General features: G+C 36.6%; 1 protein-coding gene across 40 annotated transcripts in view; it reads right to left on the bottom strand.

Moving 5' to 3' along the window:
- The window catches only part of Dach2 (dachshund family transcription factor 2), a 563,517-nt gene that overhangs the window by 444,257 nt on the left and 101,465 nt on the right, over nt 1–17,795 (bottom strand).

The following is a 17,795-nucleotide window of genomic DNA, read 5'->3' as shown; positions in this document are numbered from 1 at the left end:
AAATACTAGCCTAAAATAAAGCCAATGTAAGAGATTTCCTAAAATATAGGGATCTCATAGCAACCACAATGCTATAAACATCTGAACACTCAGTGTAGTGTCAACAGTGGTCTATAATAAAAAGTCCTCATGAGTTCTAAAAGAATTCAAATTTCCACTAGCTGTTGATAAGTTATCAGCAAATTAAAGTCCCATAACACAATCTAAAATAAGGGTAGGAGTACTATTGTACTAGAAGACTGTCTCCTCTTGCTGTGCTTTGCTGTAAACAAAAATGCTCACAAATTTAGACAGCCTCCTGTTCAACAATAACCAAATTCAGTGTTCACTCATACTCATATAAAACAAGGTCAGAATATTTTTTTAAGTAAGAAAAAAAGTCTTTGATTAATGCTGAGAGCTGCACCATGTTTAGACAGGGTCATGACCCCAGGCATCCATTTAATCAAATTTCTCTGCTGCCTGTCCCAGTGGAGCCATCACAACAAGAAACTCTCTCAATGAAAAGTGGGGGAAGGGGAAGCATACTTCACAGCTCACATTGTTTACACGCTGTTAAGTAATTATTTCACTCATCCACCCCCACTGGCCATCAACAGACAAGTCACCTCCTTGGAGATTCTGAAAAGCCTATTCAGCTGTATTTAGCTTATTTCTGTTTTTTTCTTCTTTATAGTGAAGCTAACTGCTTAAAGACTTCTTTGTGATTACTAAAGTATACTCTGTCAATGTTAATGATGCTGCTAATTGAAAGAGTGTTTATCATATACATACTCAGCTTTTCTCATGTTTCTCAACTATGCTATAGCAATAACTTATGCATAATTCTTTCACCTCCATCATGCCACTTTAATCTTCCAAGATGAATAAGCCTCCCCATACACATATACAAAGAAGAACCTGTTTTGTAGAGGAATTGTGTCACTGTGAAATACTCAAACCAATTACAATTTTTCAGGGATTTGAAACAACACTCTGATATTGAATGAAGCTCTTCTCCAGGGCAAAGAGCATAAATAGGGCATCAGATGTAAATAATTACACGTTTCTTTTATTGAATAGCTCTATCAGCCAGAGAAGTAGAGAGAGATAAAATGGTAACTTATGCGCCCATTTATTATTATGTTTTCTAATTGCTGTTCTAAGATGTAAGAAGGAAAATGATAGCAAGTAAGAAATGTTTATTTCAAAAGGACACTCAGGAAGATGGCTCACACTCTAAGATCAAGAATTGATAAATGGAACCTCATAAAACTGGAAAGTTTCTGTAAGGCAAAGGACATAGTCAATAAGACAAATTTGCAAACTACAGACTAGGAAAAAAACTTCACTAACCCCACACCACATAGAGGGCTAATATCCAAAATATATAAAGAACTCAAGAAGCTAACCACCAAAAAAACAAACAAAAAAACAAAAAAATGGGGTAAAGAACTAAATTGAGAACTCACAACAGAAGAATCTAGAATGGCTGAGAAGCACCTAAAGAAATGTTCAGAATCCTTAGCGATCAGAGAAATGCACATCAAAACGAGCCTGAGATTTCACCTCACACCACCAGAATGACTAAGATCAAAACCTCAGGTGACAACACATATTGGCAAGGATGTGGAGAAAGAGGAACACTCCTCCATTGTTGGTGGGCTTGCAGACTGTTACAACCATTCTGGAAATCAGTCTGGAGGTTCCTCAGAAAATTGGACATAGTACTACCTAAAGACCCAAAAGTACCACTGTTGGGAAAATACCCAAAAGATGCCTGACCATGTCACAGTGGCACATGTTCCACTATGTTCATAGCAGCCTTATTTGTGATAGCCAGAATCTGGAAACAACCCAGATGTCCCACAACGGAAGAATGGATGCACAAAATGTGGTTCATTTATGCAATGGAATACTACTCAGCTATTAATAACAAGGACATCTTCAGTTTTGCAGGCAAATGGATGGAACTAGAAAATAACATTCCTCAGTGAAATAACTCAGACCCAAAAGGACATGCATGTTATGTTCTCACTAATAAGTCGATATTAACCACACAAAAAAAGTACATAATACCAAAGATACAGTCCACAGAACTCAAAAAGATCAACAAGCTGAAGGATCCAAGTGAGGACACCTCAATCCCCCTTGGGAAAGAGAAGAAGGGAGGGACAGGGGAGGGAAAGGGGATGGGGATGGGAGGAGGGGAACATGATCTGGTATTGGGTTGGGGGAAAAGGACTGAAGCCCTGAGGGCAAGCAGAAAAAATGGAAACAGGCAACCTCGGGAGGTAGGAGGTTGGGAGGGACCTCCAGAATGTCACAGAGACCTGGGAAGTGAGAGACTTTCAGGACTCAAAGGGGGGACACTAGATGAAATGCCTGACAGTGGGGAGGGTGAACTTACTGAACCCGCCTCTAGCAGAAAGATAGGGCATCAAGTGAGGGATGGGGTTGCAAAATACATAAAAAGCTCTGACCCATAATTCTTCCTGTCTGAAAGAAATGCAGGGATAAAAATGGAGAAGAGCCTGAGGAAAAGAAGGCTAAGCAAAAGGCCCAAAGTGGGATCCAGCTCAAGGGGAGGTCCTAAGACCTGACACCATTACTGAGGCTATGGGGCACTCCAAAAAGGAATCTATCATGACTGCCCTCCAAAAGACCCAACAAGCAGCTAAAAGAGTCAGATGCAGATATTTGCACCCAAAAAATGAACAGAAGCTGCTGACCCTTCTGTTAAATTATGGAAAAGCTGGAGTAGCTGAGGAAGAGGGCAAACCTGTAAGAGGATCAGCAGTCTCAATTTACCTGGATCCCCAAGATATCTTAGACACTGGATCAAGAACCATTCAGCTGATATGAAGCCTCCAACACATATACAGCAAAGGACTCCCGGGTCTGGGTTCAGTCACAGAAGATACCCCTAACCATCAAGAGACTGGAGACCCCAGGAAGTTTAGAGGTCTGGTGGGGTGAATGGGGTGGGGATATCCTTGTGGAGACATGGGAGGAGGAGAAGGGGAAGAGGTATGGGTTGTGAAACTGTCAGGGGTGTACCAGGAAGGAAATAAAATCTGGAGTGTAAAAACAAACAAACAAACAAACAAACAAGCAAGCAAGCAATTTGAAAGCCAAATATAAGCAGAATCTTTCCAAAACCATTCATACTGGCTTTCAATGAATAGAAAGGGCAAGTTCCATGTCTCAAAATCAAATGCCATTTTTCACTGATTTCCATTTCTCAATTTCTGCTGAAGTACAAATACTCAGATGATTTTGCTCATCATGGGAAATAAAAAGTCCAAAATATTTATGGTATAAATTAAAAAGAAAAAAGTACCACAAAAGTGCAGAATTACCTAATGCTTTCCAGATTCTTTTTTAATTATTAATCATTTTATTTGTTTACATTTCCAATGATATCCCCCTTCCTTGTTTTCCCTCCAAAAAACTTCCACCCCATCCCTCACTTCTACCATCTTCCTTGTATCTATGTGGGTACTCCAAATACATTCACCCACTCTGACCTCACCACTCTAACATCATCCTATGTGGGGTCATCAAGCCTCCATAGGACCAAGAGCATCCCTTCCCATTAATGCCAGATAAGACTCTGCTCTGTTACATATACATCTGGAGTCATGGATCCTTTCATCTATACTCTTTTGTTGGTGCTTTAGTCCCTACGAGTTCTGGAGGGGAGGGGTTCGCTTAGTTGATATTAGTCTTCCTGTGGGATTGCAATCCTCTCCAGATCCTTCAGTTCTTCCCTTAGCTCTTCCTCTGGGGTCCTTGAGCTCAGACTGATGGGTAGCTGTAAGTACCTGTATCTGCATTTGTCAGGTGTTGGTAGAATCAGGCAATAGTCATACAAGGCTCTTGTCAGCAAGCACTTCTTCACATAACCAATTATATGTGTCTACAGACAGAATAGATCCCTAGATGGGACAATCTCTGACTGAATTTCCCTTTAGGCTCTGGTAAATTTTTTATCCCTGTTTTTCCTTAGGACAGCACTATTTCTGGGTTAAAAATTAAATGATGCTCCAACATGTAACAAGGACACCCACTCCACTATGTTCATAGCATCCTTATTTATAATAATCAGAAGCTGGAAAGAACCCAGATGTCCTTCAACAGAGGAATGGATACAGAAAATGTGGTACATCTATACAATGGAGTACTACTCAGTTATCAAAACCAATGAGTTCATGAAATTCATAGTCAAATGGATGGAACTAAAATATATCATCCTGGGTGAAGTAAGCCAACCACAGAAAAACACACATGGTATGCACTCACTGATAAGTGGATATTAAACCAAAAGCTCGATTTACCCAAGATACAATCCACACACCACATGAAGGTCAAGAAGAAGGATGGACAAAGTGTGGAAGCTTCAGACCTTCTTAAAAGGGTTAATAAAAATAATCATAGAAGGTATGGAGACAAAGTTTAGAGCAGATACTAAAGGAATGGCCATTCAGAGCCTGCCCCATCTGGGGATACAACCTGTATATATACACCCAGAAAACCTAGACAATATTGATGAAGCCAACAAGTGCATGCTGATAGGAGCCTGATATAGCTATGTCCTGAGAGGCTCAGCCAGAGCATGACAAATACAGAGGCAAATGCTAAGAGCAAACCATTAAACAGGGAATGGGGTCCCCACTGGAGGAGTTAGAGAAAGGATTGAAGAAGCTGAAGGGGCTTGCAACCCCATAAGAACAACACCAACCAACCAGACCTCCCAGGGACTAAACCACTACCCAAAGACTACACATGGACAGACCCATGGCTCCAGCTTTATATGTAGCAGAGGATGGCCTTGTTGTGCACCAATGGGAGGAAAAGCCCTTGGTCCTGCCAAGGCTGGACCCCCTACCAGTGTAGGGGAATGTCAGGGCAGGAAGGCTGGAAGAGGGGTTGGTTGTGCGGTGGGAACACCCTCATAGAAGAAGGGGGAAGGGGTTTGGGATAGGGGCTTATGGACTGGAAACAGGGAAAGGGAATTACATTTGAAATGTAAATTTTAAAAAAATCCAATAAAAAAAGAAAAATATTTGATATGGGGGGTAGTTCTATCCTGCAGCTAGGGGCTGTGCCTATCTACTGGAGGGGTCACTGTAGGTTCTAACTGTCCATTGTTGGGTATTTTGGCTAAAGTCATCCAGTTAGGTTCTACCAGAACCTCTTGCTTCCCTAATTTCTGGGAATTTCTAGTGTCTGCTCCCAAATCCCCATCCTCCACTGCTACATATTTCTATTTAATTTCCTGACTCTCTCTCCTGTCCCTTCCAATACTTGATCCTGCCCCCCCTTTCCCTTCCTTTTCTCTCTCCCTCCAAGTTCCCTCTCTCCCTCTGCCTCCTGTGATTATTTTGTTCCCCCTTCTATGTAGGATTGAAGCATACACACTTTGGTCTTCCTTCTTCTTAAGCTCCATATGGTTTGTGGGCTGTATTGTGGATATTCTGAGCTTTTGGGCTCAAAATTCTTATTTGAAAATCTGGTTTTAAGTGAATAGTTTCACATATTTTGCTTCCAACTTTATAGTTGATGGTGAATGAACCTTTTCAAGTCAATAGCTTTCTGCATGATATACAATTACCTGATTTGGATCTTCTATAGAGAAATTTATTTAAAATAAAAGCGTCCCAGGAGCAGATGACATGGCTTCATTGTTAAGAGCCCTTGTTGCTCTTATAAAGGATTCAAGTTCAATTCTTGTCACCTACATGATAGCTCAAAACCCTCTGTAACTCCAGTTCCAAGGTACAATGTCCTCTTCTGGCTGCTCTGGGCACTAATCAAAAACAGTACATAGACACACATGCAAGCTAAACACCATACATATAAAATAAAGATATAAATAAAAACTCTAATTGTCTCAAGGGTGCAGTAGTAGCTCTTATATCTTGGGCTTAATCAGAGACCATCTAATGGTATTTAAGGCCTACTTAATAGACAAGAGTTCATTCCTAGTCCTAGAAACCTAGTTTGCCAAGATCTGGTGAGTCCAGAAACTGTAGAGTAAAACCTACTACATCTATTTACCTAAGCCAATATAATGCCTAACTGCATTCAGAATGCTTATCTTGTACCTATAGAAAATTTTAGCTCTTGCCCCTCACCAATGCAGCTTCTGTTTGCAGCATACAGATCTTTGCCTAAGGCCACAATATTTTTCTGGATGCATTAAGAAAAGAAACGTAATGAAAGAATTTTTTTTGTATTACATAAAAGAAAGATTAGTGAAGTAATAAAGATGTTAATTACATATTATCACTAAGTTAATCAGGTGAAAATTACTCTTTCTCCCTATTTAACGCACGGCGAAGCAGCACAAGAGAAACTAGGAGGAAAAAAGGTGAAATCAAACTATCAATACACTAGCATCCCATATGTGCAGAGAATTCTTTAGAAAAATTGTGAAAACTCTTCTGTCTGTGCATTAACATAATGCATATACTGATATGATAAAAATTCCAACCATGTAACAAAATTGCAGTTGACAAGTTGTATATTATGCAATTATGACTGTCATTTTATTACTATTATTAATTTATTAGTATAATTGCAATTTTTCAATGTCATAACGTGATAATAAAGGACTTGTCATTACTAAGTTAACCTCAGAATATCTCTGACCTCAAGGGAGGTAGTAGCATGCTTTCAGACCAAAATGAGCTGTCAGTTACCACAACGACATTTTGATGACTACATTATCTTGTAATTAAATGTCTCAACAAACTTCTGCCTTTGATTGACAAGTAGTTAAGACTATCATTGACCACTAAATAGTTTCTTTATATTTCCAGACTAATTTCCTTTATATTTCAAAAACAATTTTTAGCATGGAAGCATAAAGACAAGGTTTACAAAAATTAAAATGTTTTCAATGTCATTTATTAACCTATATTCGACACATCTGCAACAAAGAATATTCTACCAAATTAATTGCATATATTGCATATAGCATTGTGTTACAGTAAAAATATTAACAAATTTTATCATGCTCTTTATTAACCTTCTACAATATATAGAATAATCCTATCCCTGCTCTCTGCCAAGTCTAATTTTCCATGACTGAAATAATTGGAAGCTACAAATAATGCATGCTTGCACATGTCTTATGATCATTATTCCTCTTGCCATCATTGAATCCAACATGTTAGTTCGATATCGTAAGGGCAATATAGGTCACATAAGACACACACATTGTGTTTCTTCTTCCTATTCCTGTTACTGTCCATAAAAAATGGGTCACTAAAAGCAAATACTTCATACTACATCTCCAATATTTTTGTGAGCATCTTCATTGTTTGAGCTTGAACGAAAACTTCTGTTATCTGAGTCTAAAAATCTGTTCAATTTTAATAAATTGAAATTTAATAAATAAATATATCACAGGAGAGTGAATGAGCAGAAAGCTAGCAAAATATAACTTTCATACATCATATCGTACAATTTCTATAAGCTGTTTAGTCAAGTTTAGCTATAAAGCTACTAAATTACTTAGGTGTATTTTAATTTGTTTATTCTTATTGATGCTGCCAATTTTTTTTAAGTTAAAGATATTAAACTAGTAAAAGATACATTTTAAAAACTGTGGACTTCTGAAGATCAAAACAAAACGGCCATAAGGCGAGTATTTCTGCCAGTAAAATAAAATCCTAACTAAAACCTACACTATCATACTAAATTCAAGATAAAATTAACACAGACAAGTATTTTTATTGTTTCACGATCTTCAAAGGATTTTCTTCATTAAGTACTCAGTCTGTGGCATATCTCTATATAACAAATACAAAATTATATTTGAAAAGCACACTAAGTTTTTGCTAAGGAAACTGAATTTTGGATTCAATAAGATGACTCAGCAAGTGCGGGAAATTGCTGCTGAACCTGGAAACCTGAATGATGCCCATATTCTACGTGGAAGAGTTGAAAGTTACTCCCTTCCAAAGCTGTCCTCTCACCGCCAACACACATACAAGCACACACAAACACACACCACCACCGCCACCACCAAACCACCAACCAAATAATTTATAAATTAACAAATCTTTTTTAAAAGAAAAATGAACTTTACAGAAAGAATACATCTATCCAAGTGCATGTACACATCTCCAAACGCTAACTGATAAAGAAAGCCAAAAGTGAGAAACTGAACAAATGGCCACTATTATAAGCTGAGCTCTCTGTGATACATGCTATTTGGGAAATATTTGCTTTCCTATTTGAACTAACAATGCCACTCTCTTTTTGTGCAGTGGAATAAGCCTAATTCTCAAAATACAAAATAAATTCCTGGGAGGTAGCTTGCCTTTTCTCTCACTACAAGTAACAAATCTTGGCCTAAAGCAACCATCAAAATTCCCAGTTATCCTGAATATTTCTTACATAGTCATATCTTGAGCACATTTTTCAGATACAAATTATATTCCCAGCTTGTACCAAGAAACGAAGTGGCAAGTGTCTACTTAGTGCTGATCACTTTTGCAGTCACTTTAGCTCAAATGACCTTTGCATACACATCACTAGATATAAGAAAGGAGACAGAAAACAATGCTCATCTTAGATCATGAGCAATACTGAAAGTTGTTCACAAAGAATGTAAATCAATTCTTGCATATTTATCACATAAAGGTTCATCCATAGTACCTAATTGTGAAAGGTAGACAACATTTCTTATTTTCCTTCAAACTATACAATCCCAGATAACTTCTGTGTGCTTTATTAAAGTAAAGTTTAAAGCCACTAAAATCACACACAAAAAGAAAGGGAAGAAGGGAGGAAGAAAGGAAGGACAAAGTAAGCTCTGAGAACACAGAACAAAAGAGTCACAAGTATCTCTCAAACGTCACCTTAAATAACCATATCTGTATTGTTTGGGTACGCAAACAAATCCTAGACCTGAAGAAGCAAGAAGTAAAATAAAACATGATTTCCTAGATTAGAAATTCTTTGACAAACTTTTGAAAAAGAAACAGAAACTGGAAAAACAGAGTGATGGTCAAAATGCATGTACAAATTATGAATTACTTCACTTGTATCATTTTGAATCATTTGTATCTGTTCCTGGAACTTCCATCAAGCAAACTGGGAATCACAATAATACCTTCGACTTTTGGAAACATACTCTATAATTCTGTTATAAAAGGAGTACTATAGCAAAATAAATTCATTCAAATAATTGTTAGTTCATTATTTGTGAGAAGACATCAAGAAACTTCATTATCAGCTAAGTCAACATTCCATGTGAAACTATACTGCACACTTATAAAACTTACTCTTTTTACAGTGAATGTACGGTCTACTTCGGTAAAAACATGCTTTGTGGCATATGCCTCTAGCTCCAATGTAATTATTAATAGTCTTTGACTGTTGAAATGTCACATAGTATTTGTTCATCAGTTATTCAAGTTTGAAACAATAATATTTCCATTAATATAATTATAAGTTAATATACTAAGGATTAGAAGTTATATCTATCCCATTAACCATATACAAACACTTGCAATTATCTACTAAAAGAAACAACTTACTTCCTCCTTTATTCAGCAATTATCCCTCACATAAGTATGAGTGAAGCATGGAGCAATTTCAGAGCCAACCTAAAATGGAATGACCACTAAACATGATTACTCACAATTCAGTAGTATCATTTAATACATTTAGCCCCTGAATTACTCAGAGTAATTTAATAAGCAAAACAAGGTGACTTGATTCCAATAACTTTTTCACTACTCTTGTCAAAAAAGATATTGTAAAATTATCTGGAATGTTTTTTAGAAAATTAAATCAGACAAGCCAGTTAGATCTATTCTAATATAACTAATGTCTAATAATGCAGCTTCTATATACGTTAGCATTTAGGAAGATGCTTATAAACAACATATCTATCAAGTTAACATTAATATTAATATTTTTAGACTAGAAAGCAAAAAGCCATTTTCTATAGGTACTTGTGTGACAAGTTGTATGAAAGCATATTGGGAAACATATATGGCCGATGGACTGTGAACTCTTGTTTGTTCCTTGGTTTTTAGGAAGAACTTAGCTAAGAATGGCAGACCTCCTTTTCTTACCTTTAACTTCATAGTATAATAAAAATTGAACTACCAACCACTATATTATTTAATCGCTTAATCAGTAAGTGGTATAAAATTGCCTTAACTACTTACATAATATTTTTAGTATTTAATATTTGTTCTGTGTTTTAGTATTTAGAAATACTAAACCTTTAACCCGGAAGTCAAAAAAGGTATGTTTACATATATGTGAATTAATACTTGTTCTTAAGTCTATCTACGCATTTCTCTAACACTGATTCCCAGTGGTCTTCCAAGAAGATATTGCAAATCGTATTTATTATTTTATCTTCTATAGGTACCCTCTACACATCCACACATGTATTGAATTATCAGTAATGATCTACTGCCATACAATAAATACTGCATTATATATACTATTAATTTCTCCAGAGGTCTTTCAGAATAACATTTAAATGAAATATGTATTTGTAAGTGTCCAATTCTTTCTGAAATCAAAAAGTTACATTTATAGTTTACAAACCTAAATGCTCGATAATAAGGAGTATCCAATGAAAATGGTTAGACGACAAGCAGAAGAGATGGCTCAGCAGTTACATATGTATACTGCTGGTGCATATGATCCACGTTCAAGTCCCAACATCTGCCAGGAACAACTTCAATAACCTGTCATTCTAGCTCAATGACACCTGCGCTCACACACATCAACACACATACACATTATTTAAGAAAAATATTGGGAACTGAAGACTAGGCTAAGCATTTAAAAGAACTGGCTGCTGTTGCAGAGGATCTGGACTCAATTCCCAGCATCATCATGGCAGCTAACAATTATCTATAACTCCAATTCCAGAGAATCCAAAACCTTCTGGCCTCCATAGGCACTGCACACACATGGTGTACTAACATGCATAAAGGTCAGACATATATATTAAATGAAAAAATGAATCTTAATTAGTGACACATTTTATATAAAATTATTTAAGACACCAGCTAGACAAATTAAGACATGGGATATACCGAGAATAAAAATTAAGTTTGACACATAGTTTGAAGTGATGATATGCATGTCACAAGTTATATATGTGTTGTAAATAATTTCATGTATTTCACATATACCTTTCACAAATAACTTTGGTAGAAGGGGCAGCTCAGTGGCAGAGTCCTATTTTCAAACTCTAGTAACTTAAATCAGTATTCAATATAAAATGTTGATTATTATGGATTAATATAATACTGTAACTGGAATTTAAGACCTCAAACATTAAATCATTTGGAAAACAAAGATAAGAACCCAATTATCAATTAATATTGTATTTCAGAGTATTATATTCCACAATGAAGTCTGTGGTAATAAACCCATCATATTATATTCTTTTATTAAATGTATAACAGAAGGGGAATAAATTAAGTAACTTCTAAAATGTAATGTTTTGCGTCTTGCTTTTTCAGTTTTTTTTTCAGTCCTAACTTGCAGTGGTCATGTGCTCTATCTAACACGTGCTAGTAGATATATACAAAGTCAAGAGCCTTTAGCACTATGTGTCACTAAGGTTTCAAATGCTTTTGTATTCATTGAAGATGAAGCTCTTTTGTTTTTACCTATTTCGCAAGTGTCACAACCTTATCAATACTATATTCCTTCAGTACCTACATAGTTGAAATGTTAAAATGATTTATACTGTGAAGTGTCAGCTCATTCTAAATCGATCCTTAGACAATGTTACAATTCAGGTTGGGGTGGGGGAGAATGGTGCCCTTAAATCTTATTGGCAAGTACATTCAGGCCAAGTGGTCAGTTTTATTGTCATTTCCATAAAGTTTTGGAATGGGGCCTGGATTGAAATTGCTTCCCATCTCTTTCAAAATTATGTCAGTCTGAAGGCAAACTACACTGGTATGCTTTCCACCACAGTGTAGCTTTCTTCCATTTAGAAAAGTGCAGTGATTCATCAGTAATTTAGCCTATAGACATCTGAAGGTTAGAAAGTACCTCTGAGGGGCTATTGACCTTCAGCAACAGAAAGAACTGGAACTCCAGCCTCAGTCAATATATATCTATCTATCTGATGGTAAGATTATATCTGTACAAGAAATACTAACCTTGAACCGTCTATCCCAGGATACATACAAATAATATTTAAAGGAAAAGTATGAAGATACTTAGATATAAATTATGCATTCAGGAATGATCAAAAGAATACATTCTTGCCACTAAAATTGATCTAAATAAAATATATATATTATTTCTGGAATCTACTACATCATTTCAAATATTTGTCTCAGTATAATCTCTATAGGCAAGAGTCCTAAAACTTTGGAATATCTTTTTTCTAATTTTCTAGAATGCTGTTTATATCAATGGGTAGGCTTGCTTTTAGGTGAGCACAGTCTTGGCTTTGTAGACCTCCTGAAAATCATCTTACTTTTTATTGGTTGAAATTATCAAACTTAAGCAAAGTAGCTGGATATAAAATTAACTCAAACAAATCAGTAGCCTTCCTGTACTCAAAGGACAAACAGGCAGAAAAAGAAATATGGAAATGACACCCTTCACAAAGACACAAATAACATAAAATACTTGGGGGTGACTCTAACGAAGCAAGAGAAAGATCTGTATGACAACTTCAAGTCTCTGAAGAAATAAATCAAAGATCTCAGAAGATGGAAAAATCTCCCATGCTCATGGACTGGCAGGATTAATATAATAAAAATGGCCATCTTGCCAAAAGCAACCTACAGATTCAATGCAATCCCCATCAAAATTCCAATTTATTTCTTCTTAGAGTTAGAGAGAGCAATTTGCAAATTCATTTGGAATAACAAAAACCTCAGGGAGAGAAAGGAAGAAAGGAAGGAAGGAAGGAAGGAAGGAAGGAAGGGAGGGAGGGAGGGAGGGAGGGAGGAAGGAAAGAAAGGAAAGGGAAGGAAAAGAAAAGAAAAGAAAAGAAAAGAAAAGAAAAGAAAAGAAAAGAAAAACTTCTGAGGGAATCACCATCCCTCACCTCAAGCTGTATTACAAAGTGATCATGATAAAAACTGCAATGGTATTGATATAGAGACAGGCAGGTAGATCAATGGAATAGAACTAAAGACCCGGAAATGAACCCACACACCTATTGTCACTTTATCTTTACAAAGAATCTAAGACCATCCAATGGAAAATAAGACACAATTTTCAACAATTGGTGCTGTTTCAACTGGAGGTCTGCATGTAGAAGAATACAAATCCATTCATTCTTATCTCTGGATACAAAGGTCATGCCCGAGTGGATGAAAGATCTCCACATAAAACCAGATTTGTTGAAACTAATAGAAAAGAAGGTGGGGAAAAGCCTCAAACACATGGGCACAGGGGAAACTTTGCTAAACAGACACCAATGGCTTATGATCTAAGATCAAGAATCAACAAATGGGACCTTATAAAATTGCGAAGGTGGTTGGGGAGGGAACACCTTCATAGAAGGGGGAGGGGGGATGGAATAGGGGGCATATGGACAAGAAACCAAGAAAGGGGATGACATTTGGAATGTAAATTACAAAAATATCCAATAAAAATTTTGCAGCTTCTGTGAAGCAAAGAACATTGTCAATAGGATAAAATGGAAAACAACAGCCTGGGAAAAGATCTTTAATAATCATACATCTGATAGAGGGCTAATATCTAATATATACAAAGAATTCAAGAAGTTAGACTCCAGAATACCAAATAATCCTATTAAAAATGGGGTACAAAGCTAAACAAAGAATTCTCGATTGAGGACTCTCAAATGGCCAAGAAGCACCTAAAGAAATGTTGAATATCCTTAGACATCAGGGAAATGCAAATCAAAACAACCCTGAGATTCCACCTCACACCAGTCAGAATGGCTAAGATCATAAACTCAGGTGACAGCAGATGGAGGCAAGAATGTGGAGAAAGAAGAACACTCCTCCATTGTTGGTGGAATTGCAAGCTGGTACAACCACTCTGGAAATCAGTCTGTCAGTTCCTCAGAAAACTGGACATAGTACTATCTGAGGACCCAGCTATACCACTCCTGGGCATATATCCAAAACATGCTCCAACATATAACAAGGACACATGCTCCACTATGTTCATAGCAGTTTTATTTATAATATCCCGAAGCTGGAAAGCACCCAGGTATCCTTGAGGAGAACAATGGATACAGAAAATGTAGTATATTTACATAAATGATTACTACTCAGCTATTAAACACAATGACTTCATGAAATTCTTAGGCAAATGGATGGAACTAGACTATATTATCCTAAGTAACCCAGTAACCCAGTCACAAAAGAACAGACATGGTATGTACTCACTGATAAGTAGATATTAGTCTAAAAGTTCAGAATACCCAAGATCCAATTCACAGACCATATGAAGCTCAAGAAGAAGGACGAACAAAATGTGGATGCTTCAGTCCTTCTCAGAAGAGAGAACAAAATACTTATGGGAAAAAATACAGGGTCAAAGAGTGGAGCAGAGACTTAAGGAAAGGTCATCCAGAGACTGCCCCACCTGGGGGTCCATCCCATATGCAGCAAACAAACCCAGTCACTACTGCTGATGCCAAGAAGCACTTGCTGAGAGGTGCTTGATATGGATATCTCCTGAGAGGTTCTGCCAGAGCCTTACTGATACAGATGAGGATGATAACAACTAACCATCAGACTGAGCATGGGAACCCCAATGAAGGAGTTAAAGAAAAGGACCTGAAGGGGTTTGCAACCCCATAGAAAGAACATCATTATCAATCAAACAGAAACCCCAGATCTCCAAGGGACTAAACCACCAAACAAAGAGTACACATAGAGGGATCCATAGCTCCAGCTACATATATAGCAGAGGATGGAATTGTCCAACAATAGGAAGAAAAACCCATGGTCCTGTGAAGGTGTGTTTCCCCAGTGTAGGGGAATGTCAGGGTAGTATGATTAGAGTGGGTGGGTGGGAGTGGGAGCATCTTCATAGAAGCAGGGGTAGGGATTATGGGAGAGGGGATAAAGAAAATGATATTTGAAATGTAAATACATAAAATATTGAATAAAGATTAAGTAAACAAGTATCAACTAAACAAATAAAAAACCCAGAAATTATCTCACAATACACTATTTATAATCTGTAGAAAAATCTAAGTATTGACATACAAAAAAATTTAAAACTACCCACTGAATCTTATGAAATATTTGCTTCAAATCAGGCACATTTGTCTTTATTAAACGCAAACTGTACAGTTGTTAATGATCAATAGGAAATAGATATCACAGATTATGTAACAAAACAGGTGTCCTAAAGTGACACCTTAAAAACTTACTAGAAATTAGAAATGTAAGAACCAATAAGTAGAGGTTGGGGATTTAGCTCAGTGGTAGGGCGCTTGCCTAGCAAGCGCAAGGCCCTGGGTTCAGTCCCCAGCTCTGAAAAAAAGAAAAGAAAAAAAAAAAGAACCAATAAGTAAAGAATAACCTAGAATTAGCTGGGCAGTCTATTAAAATAAACTTGGATACTTCAGAAAAGAAAAAATACCTTGTCTTGTGTAAACAATTAGGATCTTAATATATAGATTAATTAAAAGTTAAAGAGAAGCAAAACCTTCTGGAAGGAGATATGATCTACATTATTATTGGTAAAGTACACTCTTTCACTTCTATAATTTACCCTGAAATATACATATGGATAACTAGAGAACTACAGAAAAGTCTGTGAATTGTAAAAGAAAGATGAATGCATAGATTTCTTTGTTTTTTTTCCACAAAAGCAAAACCTTCCTATTGTCAAATAATTGGTTTCTTGAGTGGCATGAGGTCATTTGCATGTCTCATTTGGATGTCATCTTTGTTACAAAGAGAGACAACCAAGTGTGAAGGAGGAGAAGCTCTTTTGTGGGCCTGTCAGCATTAGAGCCCTCTCCCCCTGAAAAAAAATGATTACAATGCAGTCAACAGATAAAACAGAAACCAAGAGAGCTTCAGACTTCCTGATATATTGATTGAAAACAAAAGAAGCCATTATCCCATTGTAAAATCTGGCAGTATTTACAATGTTAGAAAGAATTTACTTTATTTTCACAAAGTTTTCAATTTATGGTGTAGAATCATCCAGTACACCTTTATAAAGACTTGTTCTTTCAACATATGCCATTTTATTTAGATTGGATTCTATGCTGATTTATACAATTTACCATAAATCTAAACTTAGCTGCTTATCAATGGCACTGTTACACTCCCTGTTCCCCTGCGTGAGGGAAAACTAAGGACCTTTCTACTACTTTCATTGAATATATAACTTATGTGATCTACAATTATGTTAGTAACACACACACACACACACACACACACAAACACAAACACAAACACACACTAGGTCTTTTGTGTTGTTGATGTTGTGGCTGTTATTTCATTTTAAATTCACAGAAACTATAGGTGTTCAGTTGGTCATATACAGCTCTATCTGATCTAAATATTGTCATCTTACTGTTTGCTTCAGTTTTTCAAACATTTATCTTCTGGATAAATAGCATATTTAGCATATTGTACGTTATTTTGAGAAGAAGTACAAAACAATCATGATAAGAACTGAATGGTATTGGTATAGAGACAGGCAGGTAGATCAATGGAACAGAATTGCAGACCCAGAAATGAACCCACAAACTATGGTCACTTGATCTTTGATAAAAGAACTAAAACCATCCAGTGGAAAAAAGATAGCATTTTCAACAGATGGTGCTGGTTCAACTGACCATCAGCATGGAGAAGAATGCAGATTGAAGCATTCTTATCACCGTGTATAAAGCTCAAGTCCAACTGTAACAAGGACCTCCAAATAAAGCAAGATACATTCAAACTAATGGAAGAAAAAGTAGGGAAGAGCCTCGAACACATGGGTACTGGGAAAATTTCCTGAACAGAACACCAATGGCTTATGCTCTAAGATCAAGAATAGACAAATGGGACCTCATAAAATTGCAAAGCTTCTGTAAGGCAAAAGACACTGTTATTAGGGCAAAATGGCACCAAACAGATTGCAAAAGATCTTTACCAATCCAACATCAGGCAGAGGGCCAATATCCAATATATACAAAACTTAAGAAGTTAGACCCCAGAGAATCAAATAACCCTATAAAAAATGAAGTACAGAGCTAAACAAAAATTTCTTGGCTGAGGAATATGGAATGGCTGAGAAGTACCTAAAATCTGTTCAATATCCTTAGTCATCAGGGAAATGCAAATCAAAACAACCCTGAGATTCCACCTCACACCAGTCTGAATGGCTAAGGTTAAAAAAAAAACTCAGGTGACAACAGATGCTTGAGAGAATGTGGAGAAAGAAGAACACTCCTCCATTGTTGGTGGGATTACAAGCTAGTACAGGCACACTGGAAATCAGTCTGGAGGTTCCTCAGAAAATTGGACATTGCATTAATGGAGCACCCAGCTGTACCACTCCTCGGCATATACCCAAATTACGCTCCAACATATAACAAGGACACATGCTTCACTATGTTCACAGCACCTTTTTTATAATAAACAGAAGCTAGAAAGAACCCAGATGTCACTCAACAGAAGAATGGATACAGAAAATATGGTACATCTACACAATGGAGTATTACTCAGCTATCAAGAACAATGACTTCAGGAAATTCTTAGGCAAATGGATGGAACTGGAAAATATCATCCTGAGTGAGGTAACCAAATCACAAAAGAATGTACACATGGTATGTACTCATTAATAAGTGGATATTAGCCCAA

The sequence above is a fragment of the Rattus norvegicus genome, chromosome X (genome assembly GCF_021556685.1).
Source record: "Rattus norvegicus strain SHRSP/BbbUtx chromosome X, alternate assembly SHRSP_T2T, whole genome shotgun sequence".
NCBI classification, from domain to species: domain Eukaryota; kingdom Metazoa; phylum Chordata; class Mammalia; order Rodentia; family Muridae; genus Rattus; species Rattus norvegicus.
The sequence above is the reverse complement of the archived record's forward strand: the minus strand, read 5'-3'. Positions and strand labels throughout refer to the sequence as shown.